General features: G+C 41.4%; 1 protein-coding gene across 4 annotated transcripts in view; it reads right to left on the minus strand.

Annotated features, from left to right (window-relative positions):
• Nucleotides 1–24,041, minus strand: part of PTPRE (protein tyrosine phosphatase receptor type E) — a 270,155-nt gene that overhangs the window by 238,311 nt on the left and 7,803 nt on the right. Inside the window, exon 1 of one of the 4 annotated variants that reach the window (XM_075131016.1) lies at nt 23,632–23,649. The exons of the other annotated variants lie outside the window; for them this stretch is intronic. The gene's annotated coding sequence lies outside the window, so the exon portion shown is untranslated. Of the gene's footprint in view, nt 1–23,631; nt 23,650–24,041 lie in introns of those variants that run through there. 4 annotated transcript variants of the gene reach the window in all.

Raw genomic sequence — 24,041 nt, forward strand, 5'->3', positions numbered from 1 at the left:
TTTAAACACACAAGAGTTGTGGTCTGATTTTCAGAGGTGCTGAACAATTGTGGGAGCTCAAGATGCACAGCATGTTGGAAATTTAGGCCAATGGTATGTAGCATTCAAAATCAACCTATGTGTTATACAGACACAAACAATAGGCTTCTGCCACAAAGAGCTTAATATATAAAGTAGTAGACAATCTGTACACCAATGCGTGGGAAAGTATATTTTCTTACAATTTTAGAACCTTTCCTAATTTTGTTCATTGTTTTTATTCACACATTTAACTTACTTGCCTCACTTCCTGCTTATTTAACTCTTGCCTATATTCTAATTCTGGTTGTTAATTTAGCTCTGCTTTTCCCTTTCATATAAATAAATAGCCCTTGCTTGTTGCCCCATATTTTCTTCTCTCCTGTCCTTTCTAATAATCTTTGTCAGCAATAGAAAGATGAATTGGTTGGAGAGAACCAGTTCAATAATTAATGGTTCCATTTGTCCACATTAGCCATGGTGATTCAGTTTGACAACAGCTGCAGTTTCACCTGCAACCACACTGGTGCTGTTTTAAATTGTTTCAGCTGCAGTGCCCTCTCTCTGAGAACATATCCCATATTCCCCAGCAGAGGTCCAAGAAGCATGCATTAATCTTTCTCGTCCACTTATTTTAAATTACTATCACACTTATCTTCACCCTCCCTCCCCATGCCCCAGGCTGAATTCTGCGCACCATTACTGTATCTTGTCTCTATTTAGACTACCAGCTCTTTGGGGCAAGAACTGTTCTTATTTTGTATCTATAATGCCTGTACTGTGAGGCCCCAATCTTGACTGGGGCCTTTGGACACAACTGCAATACAAATAATAGCAACATTAGAAGCCCACTGTGGAGAGCACTGGACTAAAACTGCAAATACCTGGGTTCTATTCCCAGCTCTGCCACTAGCCTGCTGGCTGATCTGGCACAAGTCACTTTCCTTCTCTGTCTCAGTTTCCCCCACTGTCAAATAGGGATAATGATCCTTGTCTCCTTTGTAAAGGACTGAGATCTATGGATGAAAACAATTATGTAAGAAGTAGGTATCAGTACTAGGGACCCTGTAATAGGTCCCTGCTAGCCAAGCACATTGTATGTTTAACAAGTTTACTTTGAGATGCATACACTAAAAATAATACATTAAAAAACTATTTTGGCCCTTATTTCAGAACATTTGGTTATAAATCAGAATTGACAAATTTAAATAGGAGGATAGTGGGAAAGGGAGGGGAGAGTAGAAGAATAAAAAATCACCAGAATAATCATTTATAAGAGTTCCCTTAGTCATATAAAAGCTGCTTATAAAGTAGCCTTACTCCAAAATAACTTATTCCTATGAAGCTGGGAAACTCCAAGTCACTTAAATTACAGTAATATTAAGATAGCAATACATCCATGCTCCTTGGAACTGGCTTTAATCATGTGAGATTATTCACAGAGAATTTATTTTAGAGAAACAGAAATACAAGTGAATAAGTGAAATTAATACAATAATATGTAATAATAAGCCATACACTTAAAACTGATGAGCCTGTAAACCAGAGTATACTATATTCACTTACATAATATAGTCTGAAAATAACCCCATAATCAGTTTTCCATTCTGATTATGACCAAAAAAAAGCAGTTTGAATATGTATTTCATTTATATGTTAATTCAGCAGTGTTGTGTAAGAATACCTGATGAAACTGGGAATAGAAAAAGTTCTAGGATCTGAACCTGCTCTCACTGAAGTCAGCAGCAAAACTCCCCTTGATTTCACTAGGAGCCAGATCTGCCCCCAATGAGGAAAAGTAATATACTGATATATTAAGAACACAACACACACATTTCTCAGAAGAGATTGGTCATTTCAGCTGTTGTATTTCTCCCACATGCGCATGAGTGATTTCTTTGTTGCCCCACAGAGAGAAGCAGAATGGTCTGACTGCAGCGGTGGGAGCCAGGAATGTCTCAGTACCAATCCTGCTTCTAACACTTTCTCAGTGGATGGGGGACCTTTGAAACTGGCACTTTACTTCTTTGAGACTCAATTTCTCTAGTTATTTAAATGGAGATATTTACCTAACAATGTTAGTGGGGAATCACTAATCAGCAGCTGATCTTTGCAGGATCAGGCTCCTAACGTTTGTAAAACACTTTGAAAGCATAAGCAGCTATGCAATTATTATTGGCATCAAGAATAATGGAGTACTATCATTCTTTCAATGCTGCCAGGATAACATGCACCTCAATAGCAGTTTTAGCAATACACATCCATTCAAATATCAGGTCATGGCCAGATATTCTGCAACTAGCAGTAGACGTTTTTTGAACATACTCTAGTGCACCTGCTGTGTAGAGTAATTGAGGCTTTATTTAAAGACATAAGCATGACTAAACAAAAACCCTTTGAACTACGTCAGGCCTCTAATCATCATCCTGTAACTATTGATACAATGCTCCTTCCTCCATTTGTATCAGTCATGGGATCAGATCACCATCGTGTATGAATCCATACATTTTACATGGAGAACTATTCATATATTTTATAATGAAACATGAAAGACTGCAAAATGAGGAACTGAGTCCCCAACTGATCAATATCAGGAAGAGTCCATACACCCTGGGAAATAGCCAATAGTAGGTCTGAATTACTGGCAGCTACAGAAAGACAGCTCAATAAAAGAATAAATAATATCTAATATGGATGGATCCAATCACTGACAAATGTATCGTTAGCAAGCGAAAAAAACCAAGTCATGTAAGTGGCTCTGCTAAATAAAAGACCTCAGAGAGGTTGTGAGACAGGTAGTCCCAAAACAGGAATATTAAGGATTTTAACCAAGGAGTTGAGCAAGCATGTTTATTACAAACAAATAAAAATGGGTGAATATCAGTGCAAAAAATTAACTTTGCAGCCTAGGTAAATATTGGGATTAATATTGAAGGGTGGGAGGACAGGAAAAAAAAGCAACAAATAGAGTTTATGAAACCATTACCTCTTTAAACAAAGAGTTGATGAAACCATTACCTCTAATCCCCATTACAAAAATAAAACTTTTCTTTTTTAGAACAACTTCCTGTTGGTGTCTGATACTTCATGTAAAGGGCTTCAGTGTAAACAAGAAACAAAGCATAATCTCATCCTAAAATCACACTCTCTCCTGTCACAGAGGTGGGATGCAGGGGCTGAAAGCCAGGAGAGAGCAAGGGAAAACAGGGCAGAAGGGAGAGGTAGAGCTAGAGGGTGATGGGAGATGTTCAGGGGAGGGATATGAAAGAACAGGAAATAATCCTGCTACTGATATCCAACACTGGTCCATCAGATCCTAGACACGGAGACACAGATCTGCCAGCAGCAACGGCCAGTACCTCCTCCCTGCGCATCTCATCTCTGCTCCCCAGGAATGCAGGGGGCTGAGAGCAACCTATTCCCAGCTCAGGTGCAGAAGTGCTGGGGTCAGGAGGAGACTCTGTCCGACAGAGGAAGTAGAGGGGGCTCTGTTGAAGGGCCCAGCTACTCACCGGAGCTATCATGAAGGGCAGTATTCTTAGGGGGCAGAAGGGAAATGAGGGGAGGGGCTGTCCAGTACTCACTACAGCATAACAGCTGAGGAAGCCTTCCACTCTCCGTGGGCTTGTTGCTGCAGTGGTCAGGCAGCTTTGGCTATTAGGACCCCGCTCCCTGCTTGTCTCGTTCCCCCACTGTGGAGCAACAGTCCCAAACCAGAAGATACCTTCTTGGCACAGATGCGCTGGCCATCAACGAGGACTCCGCAAGAGGGTACCCAGCTGCCATCTCTCCTTTCAGACCCAGGAGCCAGGTCCAGGGAGCTCTGGAACTTCCCCAATTTGTGTGGAAGTTGGTAAAGCCTGAAAAATGGCTTTTTTCAAACCTGGGGATTTTTCAGGGGGGAAAAATGAGAACGAATGGCCTTAGTTATAGGGGGATCATCTATCATCTAAGAGGTTAAAAGGCTGTCTGAAGCAATGTTATACAGTTATAAATTCATAAACAGAAACAACTATTGGTATTAGTAACAGTACAGTGTACTCTTCATAGTAGAGGAAAGAATCAAAAGCAGAAAGAAGTCTGGACAAGAACTTACTCTCTAATAAGACAGGTTTCAGAGCAGCAGCCGTGTTAGTCTGTATCCGCAAAAAGAAAAGGAGTACTTGTGGCACCTTAGAGACTAACAAATTTATTTGAGCATAAGCTTTCCGTGAGCTACAGCTCACTTCATCGGATGTCCACTGAATGCATCCGATGAAGTGAGCTGTAGCTCACGAAAGCTTATGCTCAAATAAATTTGTTAGTCTCTAAGCTGCCACAAGTACTCCTTTTCTTTCTCTAATAAGAGACTCTGCAGTAGATGCCACAGACGCCTGCAAACACAAGTAAAGGAATAAGCGAACGCTGATAACAGATCTCCCAAAAATGATAAACAAACAGCTATGAATCCATACATTTCCACCAATACAGACCAAAGTTTTTTTAAAAATTTGTCAGTCCTAAAGGAAAAGTGGAGCCATACCTACATAAAGTCTAAAACAAGGAGAGCATTTGTCATGAGCTCTCTCTGAGTTAACACAAAAAGATACTGCAGACAAAAGGGACTTCCATTACACCTGCCACTTCAAGCCCCACCTCTGCAAACCACCGACCTGCAAGGCAAGATGAATTTTCCTTTACATACTCCAAGGAAAGGGCTTGATTAGGAGTTTGAGTAAAATCATGGGGTGATGTGATATTTAGTCACTGTCCTGCTTACAGGGTGATGGGACTGCTCACGGAGGGATTGAAGCCGTGGAGATACAATCATCCCTTCGGGTACTGCAGCATGTTTCTCTCCCAGCAGGAGAGGAAATGGGATTATTACCTCATCTCCTCCCCTACCCTCTGGAGTGAGTTTTGCTCCCAAACACATACAGTGGCTCTTCATGCCTCGCCTTTATGCACAAAGGCCAAGAACAATCTGGCTCTTCATAAAGCAAAGCAAAGCAAAGCAGGAGTGTCCATTCAAAGAAGATAGGAAGCCTTCTAGTACATTATAGCAACGTCAGCTCTTCCAGCAACTTCTCCCAGTTCATTCAGCAATCAAATTACCTTTGTTCTATTAAGTAGGACAACCCAATTTGTTCAAACTGAATTGGCTAATATAAACATATTCTTCCTCTCATGATTGCATTTCAAATCAACATTCCATAGGCAACTTACCTCTAAGTGAAAGTCTAATCAAACTTAAATGAAAGCACTCAGAGTAAAATATAGTTTGATAGAGCACCTTTCATACTGCAGGCATCTGAAAGTGCTTTCCATATTGTATTTATTATTTAAGCATTAGTACTGCAATGTATGCAGACAGAAGATGTTAAGCACCCAGCAACAGCTGACAGACAACACCTCATAGACAGAAAGAGAATGCTGACCAAGCCACCAGGGCTAGTATCCACTCTTTCTGAACATACCATATGGTCTTAACTTACATTGAGACAGCCACCAGAAAGGAACAGAAGAGATCTTACATTAACATTTTATCCAAAGGATGACATTTCTGACAGTAAGAATCCCATCTACGTACTGCTCCACTGGAATATCAAAATTAGGTATGAATTCAAGTCCCAGTTTGGGATTGGAGTTCACAACCTTCTTGACCCTGAGACTAGAAAGCTTCTGTCATAAATATAAAGGGAAGGGTAACCACCTTTCTGTCCCCAGTGCTATAAAATCCCTCCTGGCCAGAGGTAAAACCCTTTCACCTGTAAAGGGTTAAGAAGCAAAGACAACCTCGCTGGCACCTGACCAAAATGATCAATAAGGAGACAAGAATCTTTCAAATCTGGAGGGGAACAAAAGTTTCATCTGTCTGTGTGATGCTTTTGCCGGGAACAGATCAGGAATGCAGCCTTACAACTGTTAGTTAGTAAGTAATCTAGCTAGAAATGCGTTAGATTTCTTTTTGTTTAATGGCTGGTAAAATAAGCTGTGCTGGATGGAATGTATATTCCTGTTTTTGTGTCTTTTGTAACTGAAGGTTTTGCCTAGAGGGATTTTCTATGTTTTGAAATCTGATTACCCTGTAAGGTATTTACCATCCTGATTTTACAGAGGTGATTCTTTTACCTTTTCTTTAATTAAAATTCTTCTTTTAAGAACCTGATTGCTTTTTCATTGTTCTTAAGATCCAAGGGTTTGGGTCTGTGTTCACCTGTATAAATTGGTGAGGATTCTTATTAAGCCTTCCCCAGGAAGGAGGGTGTAGGGCTTGGGGGGAAGACGTCTCCAAGGCTCTTTCCTTGGTCTTTGTGTAAGACGCTTGGTGGTGGCAGCATATGGTTCAAGGACAAGGCAAAGTTTGTACCTTGGGGAAGCTTTTAACCCAAGCTGGTAAGAATAAGCTTAGGGGGTCTTTCATGCAGGTCCCCTAGACTTCAGAGTGGGGAAGGAAACTTGACAGCTTCAATTCAAGTAATTTGAAACTTAAACCCTGTCAAATGTTTATTTCTACTAAAAAATAAACCTCATTTAGATAGCTGAAGTGGTTTTCAGAAAAGCATTTAATACTTTAATTATGTACAAGGCATAATGTTCATATGTGATTCTTTGATTCGCATATTAGATTGGTAAACTATTTGTATACAAGGATCCATCTGAGAGAGCTGTCAACAACCACCTCTCCCAAATGAAAACTGAAGAAGCCAGTTCATTTTTTCTACATTCTTTCATCATCTATAATTTGGAATACAAAGTTATTTTTCTGTAGTCTTTCTAGAACAAGTTCTAGAACAACTTGATAATATCAGTGATGCATTTGCTCCTTTCATTTTTTATATTTCCCCATATGATTCAATAAAATTCTGCCTGTAATGAGCCTTGAAGTCTTTTTTTTTTTAATGGAATAAAGAGAACAATGTACTTGAGATCCTTGGGTATGGCCAAAAGAACAGAGTAATTCAGGGGATGGTGTGCACAGGTGGTGTACATTCATTCTTCCATTGCTCTGATCCTAATGTTGCTCTGGGTATGCCCTCCTCCCTGTGCTAAGGTCAGCTCTAACTTGCACCAACCTGTAACAGCCATAAGGGCCAACAACATTGCTCTGTGTCAGCAACTATGATCCCAACTATATCGCCTTGTCTTTAACCAATCCTCCTCTCCACAATGCTAACTGCAGAGAGGAAGTGTAGCATACAGACTTCTGCCTCGGCTCTGCACCAGTGTGTGTTACATATTACTGGAATTAAAAGCAGAACTTAAGTGTACTTGTAGTGCAAGAATAGTCAATGTTAACATCCTGTCCTAACATATTCTGAGGACATGGTTATGCACCGTTACATTAGATAGGATTTAAAAAATGTAGAGGGACATAAACCTTCATGCTTCAGGGTATAAACATTGCTTTCCCCATGGACAGATTGTTCCATAAATGTCCACTCCAAGTTTTCTTGCAACTTCTTCTGAAGCATCTGGTAATACAGGCTGGAGTGGATGGACCACTAATCTGATCTGACCCAGTATGGCAATTCCTATGTCTTATCAGTGCAATGGGGCCAAAATACTATGTATACATACACACTATCTAAGCATGACCCAACTAGCCCTGAGTTTTCCTGCCCCGAACACTCAATGAAATAAAAGTGAGGCAGACTGAGGACTGAACAGGGGAGGCTGTGACATTGCACTCCATAATGTTTTATAGAAATATGCTTATGAGTGTAAATATGACATAACTGGAATATGTTTTATGCTCGATATGCCATGTAACATATCTTTACAAAGCATATGATCTACTGAACATATTCATCCTATTTGTATGCATGTATCATTTTTATATCTGAAGTTATGAGCGTTGGCTCTATGCTTGTATTTAAAGTGTTTGCCGTAGGGAACACATCAAGGTTTGGCCAACATGTTGTTAAGGGATTACTCAAGTAATTGGGAGTACTTACCTAACAATGGACTTTGGGAGACTCCAGTCCACATCTGAGCTTTCCTGGGAATGTTCAAACTCACATGTAAACAATGGCAATGGCCTGCAAAAAGCTGAATCATTCATGGACATGTGACTTGCCCAGGTGACTACAAACTCCATCTTGTTGCTGAAATTTTGCACAGAAGAAAAAAAGGGTTTCCACCCACAAGAGAGAATATAAAAAGCCCTGGAAGCCTCTCCATTTTGTCTTCAGTTGGCTCAAGAGATGGCTTCTCCACCCCAAAGAGATGCCTGAAAGAAACTGGAACAAAGGACTGTAACTACGGGGCTGTGAGTGATTGCCGGACCCGGCCATAAACTACGTTGGTCTGAAAAGGATTGGGCCAAGACTAGGATTGAGTCCAGTCTGTGAAAGAAGCTTATTGGAACATCTCTGAGGGCAGATGTGAAAGTAAGCAGGTACGCCCTAGTACAGCGTACCAGTAAGCCACTCGACTTACTTTCACCCCTGTCTGAGGGTGAGATTTCACCTGTACTCAGTTTCTTAATGTATTAGGCTTAGACTTGCGTGTTTTGTTTTATTTTGCTTGGTAACTTACTTTGTTGTGTCTGTTATTACTTGAAACCACTTAAATCCTATTTTTTATATTTAATAAAATCACGTTTGTTTATTAATTAACCCAGAGTAAGTGATCAATACCTGGGGGAGCTGTGCATATCTTTCTATCAGTGTTATAGAGGGTGGACAATTTATGAGTGTACCCTGTATAAGCTTTATACAGAGTAAAATGGATTTATTCAGGGTTTAGGCTCCCAGAAAGACTGAATACTCGGTTCTGGGAAAGTCCATGTTAACTGAGAAGCCCCTGGGCTAAGTGAACTGCAGGGGGGCGCGGCCCAACCTCTTGGTCCGTGCTGGAGCAAACTGGTGTGTCTAGCTCAGCAAGACGGGAGTGGAGGGAAGCCTTTTCTGGCAGGGGGGTTTATTCTCGCTGGTATCCCAGCACATCTAGTGACAGTCTTGAGGGAGTTTCTGTAACCCAACCCACCACAGAGGCTTCTTGCATATTACATCATTTAATGTCAAGGGAATCAGGATGAGAGGAGAGATAGGATGGAAAGAGCATGACAGTCTCCTTGAACATTAAAAATGTTATAAAAATCAGTCACATCAGCATCGAGCTTTGATAAAAGTTATATACTACTTCTTATAACTAAAAAATAAAAAACTCCATGTTAATGCAATGAAAGTAGGTCCTCTCCTGGAAAGCTGATTCAAATGTTAAGCACAATAACCTGTCATTTATGCTGTTTCATCTTTGAATAAATTCTGAATTTAATGCTGAAGTCATATCTACACTGTGATATGTATTGGGATAAGAGATCCTGATTGCAACAAGTAAATGTCCTGACAGAGTTAAAACATGGTTTGTCTTCCAATCTAGAACCAGCCTCAGCTATATTCCTGAACAACGTTATAGCAATGGACTGTCACAATGCTGTAGCACAATTCAGGAACATGGTTAAAAAACGGTACTGTGGGCGAGACTGCACATAACACGACCCAATCATGTTAAATCTGCTTTGGGGACGATCTAGTTCACCCAATACTATAGAAATTAGGGTAGCTACAGCACTTTAAATTAGTCACATACATGCTGCTTACAAATGTTGACAATGCATTTTTCAGCATTTGTATTCTGGTTTTGTAACTTTGATAAATTAGGCTGTTTAAAGAGGTTAATAGGCTCAGTCTCATTGCCAGTAGCATGCACATGTGCCTTGACTACTACTACTTTTGCAGCTACAGTATATTACTGAATACTTTGCATCCTAATCTTTTAGGTTAGGAGGTCCCAGTATGAAAAAATATGAAGAATTGGCCCCATAAAATTATTTAAAAACTGCACCAGGAGGTATAAGACACACTTCTCTGAAAAGCATGCCAGAAAGCATGCATAGGTGCTAGAAAGCCCAAAAGCGGTTAGCAGGGATGAGGCAGAGCCACCACCACCCCCTTCTACACCAGCCTGGCCAGCAGGACTGGAGCCTCTTTCAAAGTATGTTAAGCTCCCACCTTTACACGCTCTCTTCCAGAGGTATTTTAAGTTACCAAGAATCCACACCCCAACACATCCTCTGGGGTGTTGGCCTGTAAGAGAGAGATTAGTAGCTGTGGTCTTGAGATGTGCCCTAGTTCAAGTTTAATTTAGCTTTTCAAGACTGATCAGCACATGTGTAATTTAAAAGTGATTTGAAACAGAAAGCTAGGTAGTTTGACTTAAAATTAATGAGATTTTGACAATTGCAAACAAAATGGTAATGAAATCCATTTAAACTGATCGCTGATATCTAACAGGAAAAGCAAACCTAACTTTAGTATGGTTATTCGCAGCCTTTTCTTCTGCAGTATGAAAGCTGTTTTACCATAACCTTGCACTCGGTGACCATTCATAAACCTTGCTCAATTGTACAAGATTAGCAAAATGAAAGAGCATCAGAGAAATTCATGTTGCTCAGTAATAATTTAATATTTTAAGTGACAATATGCACTGTCATCACAAGAGCTAGATTCATTCTTTTGCTTTGTCCAAACAGATGTTCAAAATGTAAATCTACAGAAACATTTTAAATTTGTCCAGATGCTTAGAATTTTGGACGCAGACAGTGTTCATTGCTTGCTCAAATCAGTAGTATTCTAATAGATGGAAAGAAGCTTGGCTTTGTAGCACAGGCAAATATATCAGATATATTATGGGAAGAGTAGGACTACAAAGGCAAAGAAAAACACAAGGATGAAGAGATAGATAATGGAGAAGAATATAGAATATAATGAAATTCAAACACTAGTAAAGAAATGAAAGGAAGCGAAGATGGGATTTATTAAAGGGGGAAATAGTTGGGTGGAAAAATAGGATGAGGCAGGGAATGATGGAACAATCAATGCAGATGAATTGCACGGAAGAAGATTTTTAACGTTAAGGATTTTTTAAAAAACAGCTACAAGTTCTGAGGGTGAGTAATCTGGTTGAGAAAAAAAAATAAGTGTAAATTGTTAATAATAAATAAATATGTAAAATGATAAAATGTGTTAGGAAAGTTAGTGATATCCAAAACAATGGATACTAGAGAAATTCAAACCTTTACTCCAAAATTTGTATAATAGAACAATGGAAACCTGAAGATTTCAGCTCAAGAAATTTAGGAATACAGCAAACCTCAGCATTTAGCTATAGCCTACTAATCAATATGATTTAAATAGTTTCAAAATAAATGGATTACCTAGTCATTTACTGCAATGGTGAAGGTTTGTTGTTTGTACTGAGTTTCTTTCTAAAATACAGCAATTTGTAACTACATCCCAGTATGAATGTCAAGGAAGGAAGGAAAGAATTAAAATGTGCTCTACCCTCCAAGAGACAGATTAAAACACACCTGGTGTAGTAAGAGAACTACACTGAAGCCAAGTAAATACATTTCTCTACACAAAGGCAAAAATGACAAGAAAATTATTAATTTATAACAACTGACTAGAAATAAAAAGTCTTCAATTATGAACTCTCAAAATGGCCCAGACACTAGTTTTATCCTGATTCAAATCTTGAGTGCCATTCTAGTCATCCTACAGAATCATGAATGAGGCAATATATTTTCAAAAGGACACTAATTGCCTTCTCCTGTGGAAAACAAAACTAAGGGAGCAGAAATCTGTGAAAACATGACCGATAAATGTCAGGAGGAAAAGAAAGCATTGTATGATACCATCTAATAAGCAACCAATGCCTAGATGAGAAGCAAATAGTGCAGATAAACTAACAAAACCATTGTTTGAGAGCATTTAGTAATAAACTTCTGGAGAGAAGTCACACCCACAGGACCGTTTCTAGACAAGATACCAACAGGCTTACAAAAGCTAAGCCCTGTCCTCATGATGATCGTTGGCTAGGACCACATGCTTATGAACAGATCATGAGTCTCAAGGTCATCATTTTCAGTACTTTGTTAGTTCAAGAGAACAGAAGAGACAGGGAAAGGAATGCGGAGAAGTGACATGACTTATGGTATGTGGGTCTGAGCTCATTGAAGTCAGTGGGAACCTTTCCATTTTCCTAAGTGGGCTTTGGCTCAGACCCTATATGACCACCCATAAACACACAATCTTCACCTTACATTAGTACTTTGATGCCCCAGTACTGCAGTTCTAAACACTGATATTGCCCCCATTTAGTGGGAGGAAGGGACTGTTAATAATATTTTTATGCCACATTCATCACCACGATCCCCAAGTATGTTCAGTATCCAAGAGACACTTAAAAAAAGCATTTGTTAGAAGGAATTAGACTTTGGGTCTGTCAACTTTGACAGTATCCTGTTACTGGGGCAGGGTGGGGCGGGGGGGAGCATACACACACACACACTTTATTTTTTACAAGACTGTTTACTAGTTTAGGTAACAAGGTGAAGAGTCACACTTTTTGCAAACAAGTTTATACAACCTCTTTCATGCATCAATCTGTATTCTGTTCCCCCTGTCATCTAGACTCAATTTCAGCACCCATTGAATATGACACATACTACCCCTTATACACGTTAGCCACTTAGATTATTTTCACATTCCTTCAAATATATTTTATTACAATAGGTGTTTTATTGAATTACAGTAGGTTTCTGGTTTTACCTCCGTTTTCTTTTTGGCCGGTGACATCTTGTAAGAAGTACAAATACCACAAAAATACAAGCACATCCCAGTTCTAAAAAAACCAGAAAGCCTGTAGTTTTGAGTTTTCACCTGGAGAAATGAAGAACCTCCATGGGTGCGCAGATGCATATTTCACTCTGAAATATCCACTGGTGTTTTCATACAATGACAGAAACTAAAGGTGGAAAAGACTTAGGGCTTGTCTACATGGACCAGCAAGTGTTCTAAAGCAGTGGTTCCCAAACTTGTTCCACCGATTGTGCAGGAAAAGCCCCTGGTGGGACGGGCCAGTTTGTTTACCCGCCGCATCCGCAGGTTCGGAGGATCGCGGCTCCCACTGGCCACGGTTTACTGCTCCAGGCCAATGGGAGCTGCTGGAAGCGGCGGCCAGTACATTCCTCGACCCACGCCGCTTCCAGCAGCTCCCATTGGCCTGGAGCAGCGAACCGCGGCCACTGGGAGCTGCCAAACCTGCAGACACGGCAGGTAAACAAACTGGCCCAGCCCGCCAGGGGCTTTCCCTGCACAAGCGGCGGAACAAGTTTGGGACCCACTGCTCTAAAGGATGTGATTTGTAAAGCACTCTAATGCTTTGCCCTCTAACTGTCCTGTGAAGACCTTGCTGGTGTGCTCTAAAGGGTACTTAGTTCACAGGACTATGTTGACGCAAACTAGCTACCTTTTAGACCAGCAGGATCTATATGGAGCACTCAGAAGGCAACACAGAGCACTCTACAAATCATGCCCCTCTAGACTGCTTTGGACGTGCCATGTAGACAAACCCTTATTAACTCATCCACTGTACTTTCCTGCGTAAGCAAGAGTCTCCTCAAATTTATATATTTCAGTGTTTTGTCTGACAGTGTTAAATGTCACAAAAAATGAAGTTTCCACCACTTAAAGACAATGCTAACAGACCCTACTGTCAGGAAGTCTCCTGATACCTAGCTGATTTTCCCCATTCTTAAATTTCATCCCTTTACCTCTACTTATACAAAGCTTCTTCTAAACAGCATTCTTTCCAGCAATGCTTGGGGCCTTCTTTTTCTGATAGCGCTATTATCTGTTTTAGGACTGAAAGGGGATGAAGTTAATCCATGATATTTGACAGTGAAGGCTTTTTTACTATGCCCTTTCTTTCTGCACACTGTCTTTAATAAAGAACAGTGCTATCAGTTAGTAACAGCCAGACCAATATATCCTAATCAAGATTTCTTAGTTTTAGGGCATCACGATTTTCCTTTATAAAATAGCTATCTATTCTCAGACGTTCAATACGCAAGCTGTTCTCATTTGTTTCTTTATTTAAATTGTGCAAGAAATTTTCAATTGATACCTTTTTACTTGCTAGTATCCCTCAGTCCTACTTCCACCTTAAATTTATCAGAGATGCTTCCAGAGTTAAGTCTTCAGCACTAAAAGTGCTAGGGACTTTCCTTCTCCTAGGCAAAACAGATTAGCAACAGGAACTTTTTATCATAAGAATAATCTGATCAGGAAGTTACAGATGATGGTACCAGCATATTTCCAAGAATCAATCATTGCAAGATGTGTGAATTGGAGACTTAGAGACTGATTCTGTGAGGTGCTGAAGTTCCTCAACCATATTAAGACCAAACAGTTGAAAACTCCAGCAGAACTGGGCCTCTCATCAATCACTTATTGAAGTTAATGACAAATTCTAAATCTGTTTCAAGGTGCTTCCAAAAATATGCAAATATTGGCCAGATCATCAGCTCGTATAAACTGGCATAGCTCCACTGAAGTTAAGGACCAGGCCTGCTGCATTTTTAAAAGTATTTAAAAAGTTTAATTTTACCTTTTTTTTCCCCCTTACATTCACTTTCAGACAATTATTGAAACACCCCACAAAAATACTACTTACTGTTTTAATGGGAGCTACATTACAGGTCCAAAAGCAATATTAAGATTAGGACCCTATCAAATTCATGGTCCATTTTGGTAAATTTCATGGTCATAGGATTTAAAAAATCTTAAATTTCACAGTTTCAGATATTTAAATCTGAAATTTCATAGTGTTGTAACTGTGGGGGTCCTGACCCAAAAAGGGGTTGTGGAAGGAGTCGCTAGGCTATTGTAGCGGGGGTCCCGGTATTGCCACCATTATTTCTGTGCTGCTGCTGGCAGCTGGAGAGTGGTGACCGCTGGCCGTGAAGCCCAGCTTACCATCAGCAGCAGTGGCAAAAGGTATTTGCCACCCTTACGTCTCTGCCACTGCCGAAGGTGGGTCAGACCCAGCCCTGGGAAAGGCCCACGTAGGGGAAAAGGAAGTCCCATCCTCCACAGCCTAGCCGGGACTAGCAACTGGAGCCCAGCGCACAGGAGGTTAAAGGGGACTTGGGATGGCTGTATGTGTGTGGCAGGTGGGGCAACCACAGTGCCCCCCGACTCCTGTGTCCACCCATATGACTGACCCTGCCCCCCCCCCAAAAGTGATGCCTCCCCATACCATGTCACCCCCACTTCTGCACTTCTGCTGGTGGCAGAGCTGGGTTCCTGTCCAACAGCCACTGCTCTCTGGCCGTCCAGCTCTGAAGGCAGTGCAGAAGTCAGGATGGCAATACCATGACCCTCCTACAATAGCCGGCTTTCCCAGGGGAGATCAGATTTCATGGTCCACAAGTAGCTGAAAAACATTGCTAGGCCAAATTTATCTCAGATTTGGCTTTTCTTAATCCGCAAACATCTCTGAACATAAATACCTCATTTTGAGGTGGGGGACCAATAAATCTGTGGAACTAGGTCTGCATTGTGTTTGGACAGCGCCAGCTCAGTGGTGCTCTGATCTTGATTGAGACCTTTGGGGCTAGAGCAATGTAAATAGAACAATTATTCTATTCCCCATTTACTACCACACCGCCCCCCCAAATCAGAGATTGATTTTACACTTCTATACTAGGATAACCTAGTCCCACTCACAACTGTTAGTGGAGGGGGACAATCCATGTGCAGATGAGATCCAGAGAAGGCATGGAAAGGGGGAATGCTGGCTCCTTGGCATACTTGCCAATGTCCTCCAGAAGTTCCCCAATAGAGAATCCTCAAAGATCCAGATCCGCAGGCTGAGACTCAGGGCTCAGGCAGGGTTAGTCTCAGTGACATGCTACCCTGCCCTGAAGCACAGCATGCTGATGAACACTGATGGTGTTGCCCCATCCAGCTGAGCGGTGAACAGCGGAGAGGCTAACAGAGGGAGTTTGCCTGGGAGCTGTGCGAGAGGGGGTATACCAAGTGCTGCATTAGGGGGGCTGTACTGGTGAGTGTCTGTTGCGGGGACAGTTTGTCAGTGTGCTTGATTGTTTGAACAACACCTGAGGAAGCTCTTAGAAGGAAGGTAATATGGATGGGAGCATTCAGCTGTTGTGACCTGCACAGGATGTGCCATGTTTGTCTTTCTTCCACGGGACAAAAGCGACTTTGTCTGTACAAAGCGGAAGCTGGTCTCCATATTGGAAGAGAAGGTTCACAGTCTGGAGAAACAAGTATCGACCTTGCATTGCCTAAAAGAAACTGAAGATTTCCTGGACAGACATCAGGATATATTTCTACGGACACAACATTCTGAAGATTCAGAGCAGGCTGCACAGCGGGGACAGAAGGACGGTGAAGAAATTTGGCAGCATGTGACCTCCAGAAGAAGAAAGGGGAATGTCCATGTACCAGCAATGCAGATACAGGCGAGCAACCGTTTTCATGTTCTCTCCACAGGTACTACTGCGGAGAGTGGACCAGATGATACATCTGAGGGACGAGAGCAAAAGGAGACTCCACCGACTGGAAGGAATGAGATGCACTGTCCTAGGGATAGGAGCTCCATGACCACCGCTCCCAAGGGAAAGAGGCGGGTGGTGGTTGTCGAGGCTCCCTCCTCAGGGAAACTGAGTCATCTATCTGCCGCCCCGACCGGGAAAACCGAGAAGTCTGCTGCTTGCCAGGAACTAGGATTCACGATGTGACGGAGAGACTGCCAAGACTTATCAAGCCCTCGGATCACTACCCCTTCCTGCTTCTCCACATGGGCACCAATGATACTGCCAAGAATGACCTTGAGCGGATCACTGCAGACTACGTGGCTCTGGGAAGAAGGATAAAGGAGTTTGAGGCGCAAGTGGTGTTCTCGTCCATTCTCCCCGTGGAAGGAAAAGGCCTGGGTAGAGACCATCGAATCGTGGAAGTCAACGAATGGCTACGCAGGTGGTGTCGGAGAGAAGGCTTTGGATTCTTTGATCATGGGATGGTGTTCCAAGAAGGAGGAGTGCTAGGCAGAGACGGGCTCCACCTAACAAAGAGAGGGAAGAGCATCTTCGCAAGCAGGCTAGCTAACCTAGTGAGGAGGGCTTTAAACCAGGTTCACCGGGGGAAGGAGACCAAAGCCCTGAGGTAAGTGGGATACCGGGAGGAAGCACGAGCAGAAGCGCGTGAGAGGGGAGGGCTCCTGCCTCATACTGAGAAAGAGGGGCGATCAGCGGGTTATCTCAAGTGCCTATACACAAATGCACGAAGCCTGGGAAACAAGCAGGGAGAATTGGAAGTCCTGGCACAGTCAAGGAATTTTGATGTGATTGGAATAACAGAGACTTGGTGGGATAACTCACATGACTGGAGTACTGTTATGGATAGATAAACTGTTCAGGAAGGACAGGCAGGGCAGAAAAGGTGGGGGAGTTGCATGGTATGTAAGAGATCAGTATGACTGCTCAGAGCTCAAGTATGAAACTGCAGAAAAACCTGAGAGTCTCTGGATTAAGTTTAGAAGTGTGAGCAACAAGGGTGATGTCGTAGTGGAAGTCTGCTATAGACCACCGGACCAGGGGGATGAGGTGGACGAGGCTTTCTTCCGGCAACTAACAGAAGTTACTAGATCGCAGGCCCTGGTTCTCATGGGAGACTTCAAATCACCCTGATATCTGCTGGGAGAGCAATACAGCGGTGCACAGAAAATCCAGGAAGTTTTTGGAAAGCATAGAGGACAATTTCCTGGTGCAAGTGCTGGAACAACCAAGTAGGGGCAGAGCTCTTCTTGACCTGCTGCTCACAAACCGGGAAGAATTAGTAGGGGAAGCAAAAGTGGATGGGAACCTGGGAGGCAGTGGCCATGAGATGGTCAAGTTCAGGATCCTGACACAAAGGAAGAAAGGAGAGCAGCGGAATACAGACCCTGGACTTCAGAAAAGGAGACTTTGACTCCCTCAGGGAACTGATGGGCAAGATCCCCTGGGAGAACAACATGAGGGGGAAAAGAGTCCAGGAGAGCTGGCTGTATTTTAAAGAATCCTTATTCTTTAAAGATGACGTTACAGGGACAAACCATACCAATGTGTAGAAAGAATAGTAGATATGGCAAGCGACCAGCTTGGTTTAACAGTGAAATCCTTGCTGATCATTAACACAAAAAAGAAGCTTACAAGAAGTGGAAGATTGGACAAATGACCAGGGAGGAGCATAAAAAAAATTGCTCAGGCATGCAGGAGTGAAATCAGGAAGGCCAAATCACACTTGGAATTGCAGATAGCAAGAGATGTTAAGAGTAACAAGAAGAGTTTCTTCAGGTATGTTAGCAACAAGAAGAAAGTCAAGGAAAGTGTGGGCCCCTTACTGAATGAGGGAGGCAACCTAGTGACAGAGGATGTGGAAAAAGCTAATGTACTTGTGGAGAAAGAAGTGGTTCAGGACTATTTAGAAAAGCTGGACAAGCACAAGTCCATGGGGCCGGATGCACTGCATCCGAGAGTGCTAAAGGAGTTGGCGGATGTGATTGCAGAGCCATTGGCCATTATCTTTGAAAACTCATGGCGATTGGGGGAGGTCCCGGACGACTGGAAAAAGGCTAATGTAGTGCCCATCATTAAAAAAGGGAAGGAGGAGGATCCGGGGAACTACAGGCCAGTCAGCCTCACCTCAGTCCCTGGAAAAATCATGGAGCAGGTCCTCAAGGAATCAATTCTGAAGCATTTAGAGGAGAGGAAAGTGATCAGGAACAGTCAGCATGGATTCACCAAGGGCAAGTCATGCCTGACTAATCTGATTGCCTTCTATGATGACATAACTGGCTCTGTGGATGAGGGGAAAACAATGGATGTGTTATTCCTTGACTTTAGCAAAGCTTTCGATATGGTCTCCCACAGTATTCTTGCCAGCAAGTTAAAGAAGTATGGGCTGGATGAATGGACTATAAGGTGGATAGAAAGCTGGCTAGATCGTTGGGCTCAACGGGTAGTGATCAATGGCTCCATGTCTAGTTGGCAGCCGGTATCAAGCGGAGTGCCCCAAGGGTTGGTCCTGGGGCCAGTTTTGTTCAATATCTTCATTAACGATCTGGAGGATGGTGTGGACTGCACCCTCAGCAAGTCTGCAGATGACACTAAACTGGGAGGAGTGGTAGATATGCTGGAGGGTAGCGATAGGATACAGAGGGACCTAGACAAATTAGAGGACTGGGCCAAAAGAAATCTGATGAGATTCAACAAGGACAAGTGCAGAGTCCAGCACTTAGGACGGAAGAATCCAATGCACTGCTACAGACTAAGAACCGAATGGCTAGGCAGCAGTTCTGCAGAAAAGGACCTAGGGGTGACAGTGGACGAGAAGCTGGATATGAGTCAACAGTGTGCCCTTGTTGCCAAGAAGGCTAATGGCATTTTGGGCTGTATAAGCAGGGCATTGCCAGCAGATGGAGGGACGTGATCATTCCCCTCTATTCGACATTGGTGAGGCCCCATCTGAAGTACTGTGTTCACTTTTGGGCCCCACACTACAAGGAGGATGTGGAAAAATTGGAAAATGTCCAGCAGAGGGCAACAAAAATTATTAGGGGACTGGAACACATGACTTATGAAGAGAGGCTGAGGGAACTGGGATTGTTTAGTGTGCAGAAGAGAAGAATGAGCGGGAATTTGATAGCTGCTTTCAACTACCTGAAAGGGGGTTCCAAAGAGGATGGCTCTAGTCTGTTCTCAGTGGTAGCAGATGACAGAACAAGGAGTAATGGTCTCAAGTTGCAGTGGGGGAGGTTTAGTTTGGATATTAGGAAAAACTTTTTCACTAGGAGGGTGGTGAAGCACTGGAATGCGTGACCTAGGGAGGTGGTGGAATCTCCTTCCTTTGAGATTTTTAAGGTCAGGCTTGACAAAGCCCTGGCTGGGATGATTTAGTTGGGGATTGGTCTTGCTTTGAGCAGGGGGTTGGACTAGATTACCTCCTGAGGTCCTTCCAATCCTAGTATTCTATGATCCAGTGGAGTTCCGAGAGCAGCACCATGGCTGCCCTTGACAATACGGCACCTGCAGGTATCATGCTCTCAAAGGCCCCGGACATGAGCAAGGGTGACTGGTAGCAATAAAGCACATAGCGTCCACAGATGTCTAACACCTCTGACAGTTCCCCTGGAATTTTCAGTTAGGACACTTTGCTATCCCTTCTGTAGAAGACAGAGAAGGTAAACTCAGAGACAGAGAGACCCTTGCTTTTTTGCTCACAGTTGTTCAGACCACCAGCTTTTTGTAGTACATTATCAATGGACTTATTTATTTATTAAAAATAAAAAAGGGTAAGAAAACTGCAACTGAAAGTCTGCAGCCAGTATCAACCTCCTCTATTCTGCAAAAAAAAAAAAAAAAAAATCTCCAGAGACTCATTGTGCACCGAATACAAAATATTTCTGTAGGCCAGACGATATCAACAGTGAAATCATTACACCTTCAGAAAGTAAACTGAATTCAAAATAATATTGCATGTATGTCTTTAAAATAGATTCCAATACTGCAATAATAACCAAATAACCAAAAGGAAAAATAAATCCTGTTAAAGCGTAACTATTTTACAGTGGGTGAGCACACAATACTTCAGTAAATTGCCTCTGCCAGCGCTCTCCTAGCCCTCAGCCTGCACAGCATCATATTTTCACTCCGGTTTATACAAATATTCACATTTGTTACATATTCTCTAGGAGTATATGTATAATTTTTATCAACCAATGCCAGAAATAAAAATAGCCATATTTTTCAAACCATTGTTCCTTATTATACTATGGGGTACACAATATACTTTGTGAATCAGACTGCACAGGGAATCCACAGCAACACAGATTTCAGTAGGATTAGCATGCAGAAGGGCACAGGCAACAAGAGAGGGGGGAAAAGCGTAAGACAAGATTACATTTTTACAAAGTGTGCATGTAGCAAACTGGCCACTACAGCCACATTTCAGAAAGCTTGAATTCTGCTGTGTCCAAGAGTAAATCAGTTAAAACAATATTTGAAGTATTATATAGGATGGCAAGTGATAGTTAGCAATTTGTAAAATTAGCATTCTATAAGTGATACCTATAGCTACACTCTCCACAAAATATGAGATACAGTACTTTGTAATAACATATCCATTCAATTTATGATGGCTTGGATTACAGGAAACCAAACTGTATTTGATTTTGTTTTCATTTGTGATGTTTCAAGAAATCGATAATAAAATGATTATCAAGAAACAAAGATGTGTTCACCACTAGCCAGTAAAGTGAAAGCCTACACATTTAGCTACAATTGCCAATCAATCAAAAGATCCTCTGTACTCCAAGGCAATAAAATGCAAGTGGATGCAATAGCCATATTCCCTACTGGTCATATTTTACAATCTGTAGGGAGGCAATGTAGGCAAGCTGTATTGTACCAATATGCATTATATGTGGGCAGTAAATTAAAAAGTCTTCCAGCTTATGTATGTTATATACCACGACTAATATCAAGCAATATCCTTTGATATGCTTGATTTTTTTTGCTATATTATTCATAAATTAATTTGAAATTATATGCAATATTGCTCAAATTTTAAAACCTAACACCACTTTAAAGAAACAATTCTGCTTATAAAGTACCACCCATTAAAAAAGCAGCAGGATCTCTTTGAGCAATTTGTGGGATCTCCTGTATCTCCTTGTCCATCTTTAATAGGATACACATAGTATTTGCATACTGGACACCAGTAAATTAGGCTTGAATAAAGACTGGGAGTGGATGGGTCATTACACAAAGTAAAACTATTTCCCCATGTTTATTTCCCCCCCCTCCCCCCAGTTCCTCACACCTTCTTGTCAACTGCTGGAAATGGCCCACCTTGATTATCACTACAAAAGGTTTTTTTTTCCTCTCCTGCTGGTAATAGCTCACCTTACCTGATAACTCTCATTACAGCGTGTATGGTAACACTCATTGTTTCATGTTCTCTGTGTATATAAAATCTCCCCACTGTATTTTCCACTGCATGCATCTGATGAAGTGAGCTGTAGCTCACGAAAGCTTATGCTCAAATAAATTTGTTAGTCTCTAAGGAGCCAAAAGTCCTCCTTTTCTTTTTGCAGATACAGACTAACATGGCTGCTACTCTGAAACAGTATTCATGGTACTCCTGCAGATATTCCTAGGACCTCCCCTCACATTTTAATGAATGCTACTATCTAATCATATTTTCTGTGCATCTCTTACCTGTGTTCTTTCTTGCTAAAAGGATTTATATGAAAATTCCATCTTAGTTTCTCAAGTGTTCAGTTGCTCTTGCTGCTCACTCATTCTTTGGAGTTGATCCTTGCCCTCTGATGAGAATTAACTAAGGTCTCTTCAGCCTGTCTATACTGATTGTCCAGGTGGAAGTGCATACTGTATGCCTACCTTGGGTGGAAAAAAGGTGGGGCTGGGGCGTGGAAGAGTTATCAGTGCCCTATGCTCAGGCCTATGCTCCCCTCTACCATTAAAATAATTTCATATCCAAGGCCATGAGCAGCATTTGATTGCAACCATATTCACTTCGTACAGTCATTTCACTGATAGCATCTGATTCATTTCTTTGTACAGCTTTTTTGGGATAGCATTTAAATAAAATTTAGGGTATCATCACTGTTTAAGTTTTAAAATAGTTGCTGAAAAACAGATTACAACGTCACAAAGGATAACAAAAGAAACAGAGGAGTACTTTCAAAACAAAGCTTCTGTTTTCAGGCAAAAGTGTAGTAGTAGTAACTACCCACAAACAAGAAGATAAAATATAAAATATTTAGTGCCTATGTGTAATCAAGCATCTCCCATAAAAGTTACTATTCTGTTTTGTCCTTTATATTTAAAAACAGCCACTGTCTCTGGGATTTCCTAAAGAACTGTCCACCCTAATGCCGTGATAACAAGGTCCTAGGGTGGCCAGTTTCCTAGGAACACATATTGGCTATCAATGTAAAGGGGAAAATAGGCATCCAATAGCATCTTTGAAGTAAAGCAAAATCAACTTTTTTTTTTAAATAGAAACCCCTTCCATAATAATAAACCCACAAATGGTAGCCAGTGTTCTAGAGGCCATTTCTGAAAAACAGAACTAAAGACACAAATCTGGTGCTGAAAGGAGCAGTGGACTAATGCGTAACTTAGCTTGTTACCTCTGAAAACTTGAGTTAAAGTTTTCCTTTGTTCACTTGTCCTCAGTGACACTTTATTATACAGCTACAGTTAGATACATATATAAGGGCTTGTCTACATGGGAAAGTTATACCAGTAGAAGGTAGGACGTGAATTTAAACCACTATCATTTTATCCGTGTAACTCTCCCGTATGGATACTCTTAGCCCAGTGCAAGAGTGCCTCTTTTCAGTTTACCTTAGGTCACTTTGGAAGTGGTTTAAACTAAGCCAAAAAAAAAAAAAAAAAGCTATTTTTATTCTGGATTAAGAGTGCCCAAATGGGGGAATTATACCCATAGTAGCTAAACTTCAAGTGTTATACCGGTATAATTACACTGTTGTAACTGAAAATTTTTCTAGTGTAGACAAGCCCTTTAAGATGCACCTATTGACAATCTCTACTACTACTGACAACAAAATATGTAATTAAAAAGAGTTACGCTTATGAGGATTTGAATTAAGTCAAATTAAAACATTCAAATACAATATTACTTTCTTTACAAAAAATCTAATGCTAATTTTTTTAAATAGGTAGAATACCTGGAAACTGAACGGTTCAGGGACCCAGCCTGTTCCTCACTATCACACAATCCATTGTTCACACTTAATATCCTAAAATTTGAAATAAGAAACAAAATAGACACAAAGGTCAAAATAAATTACTAGATTATGAAGTGTGTCCCTTCAAGAGAAAAATGAGGTTTGAGTAATTTGTTATTTCATGCCTGTGTATATTTTTGCAAATTTGAGAAGACAACACTAATTTGAGGAAGAGTAGCGCAGCAGGGAACAGAATGGATTTCTTAACTGTTCATTTCCAGACATTCTAACATTTGTTTTTTCAAGAGGATGTAAAATTTTTGTAAGTTGTTAGCTAGACTCCACTGAAACACATTTTCAACTTCCGCTTAACAATGAATTTTGTTTGTAAATCCGAGGACAGGAATCCC

Source organism: Caretta caretta, chromosome 7 (assembly GCF_965140235.1).
Source record: "Caretta caretta isolate rCarCar2 chromosome 7, rCarCar1.hap1, whole genome shotgun sequence".
Taxonomy (NCBI): domain Eukaryota; kingdom Metazoa; phylum Chordata; order Testudines; family Cheloniidae; genus Caretta; species Caretta caretta.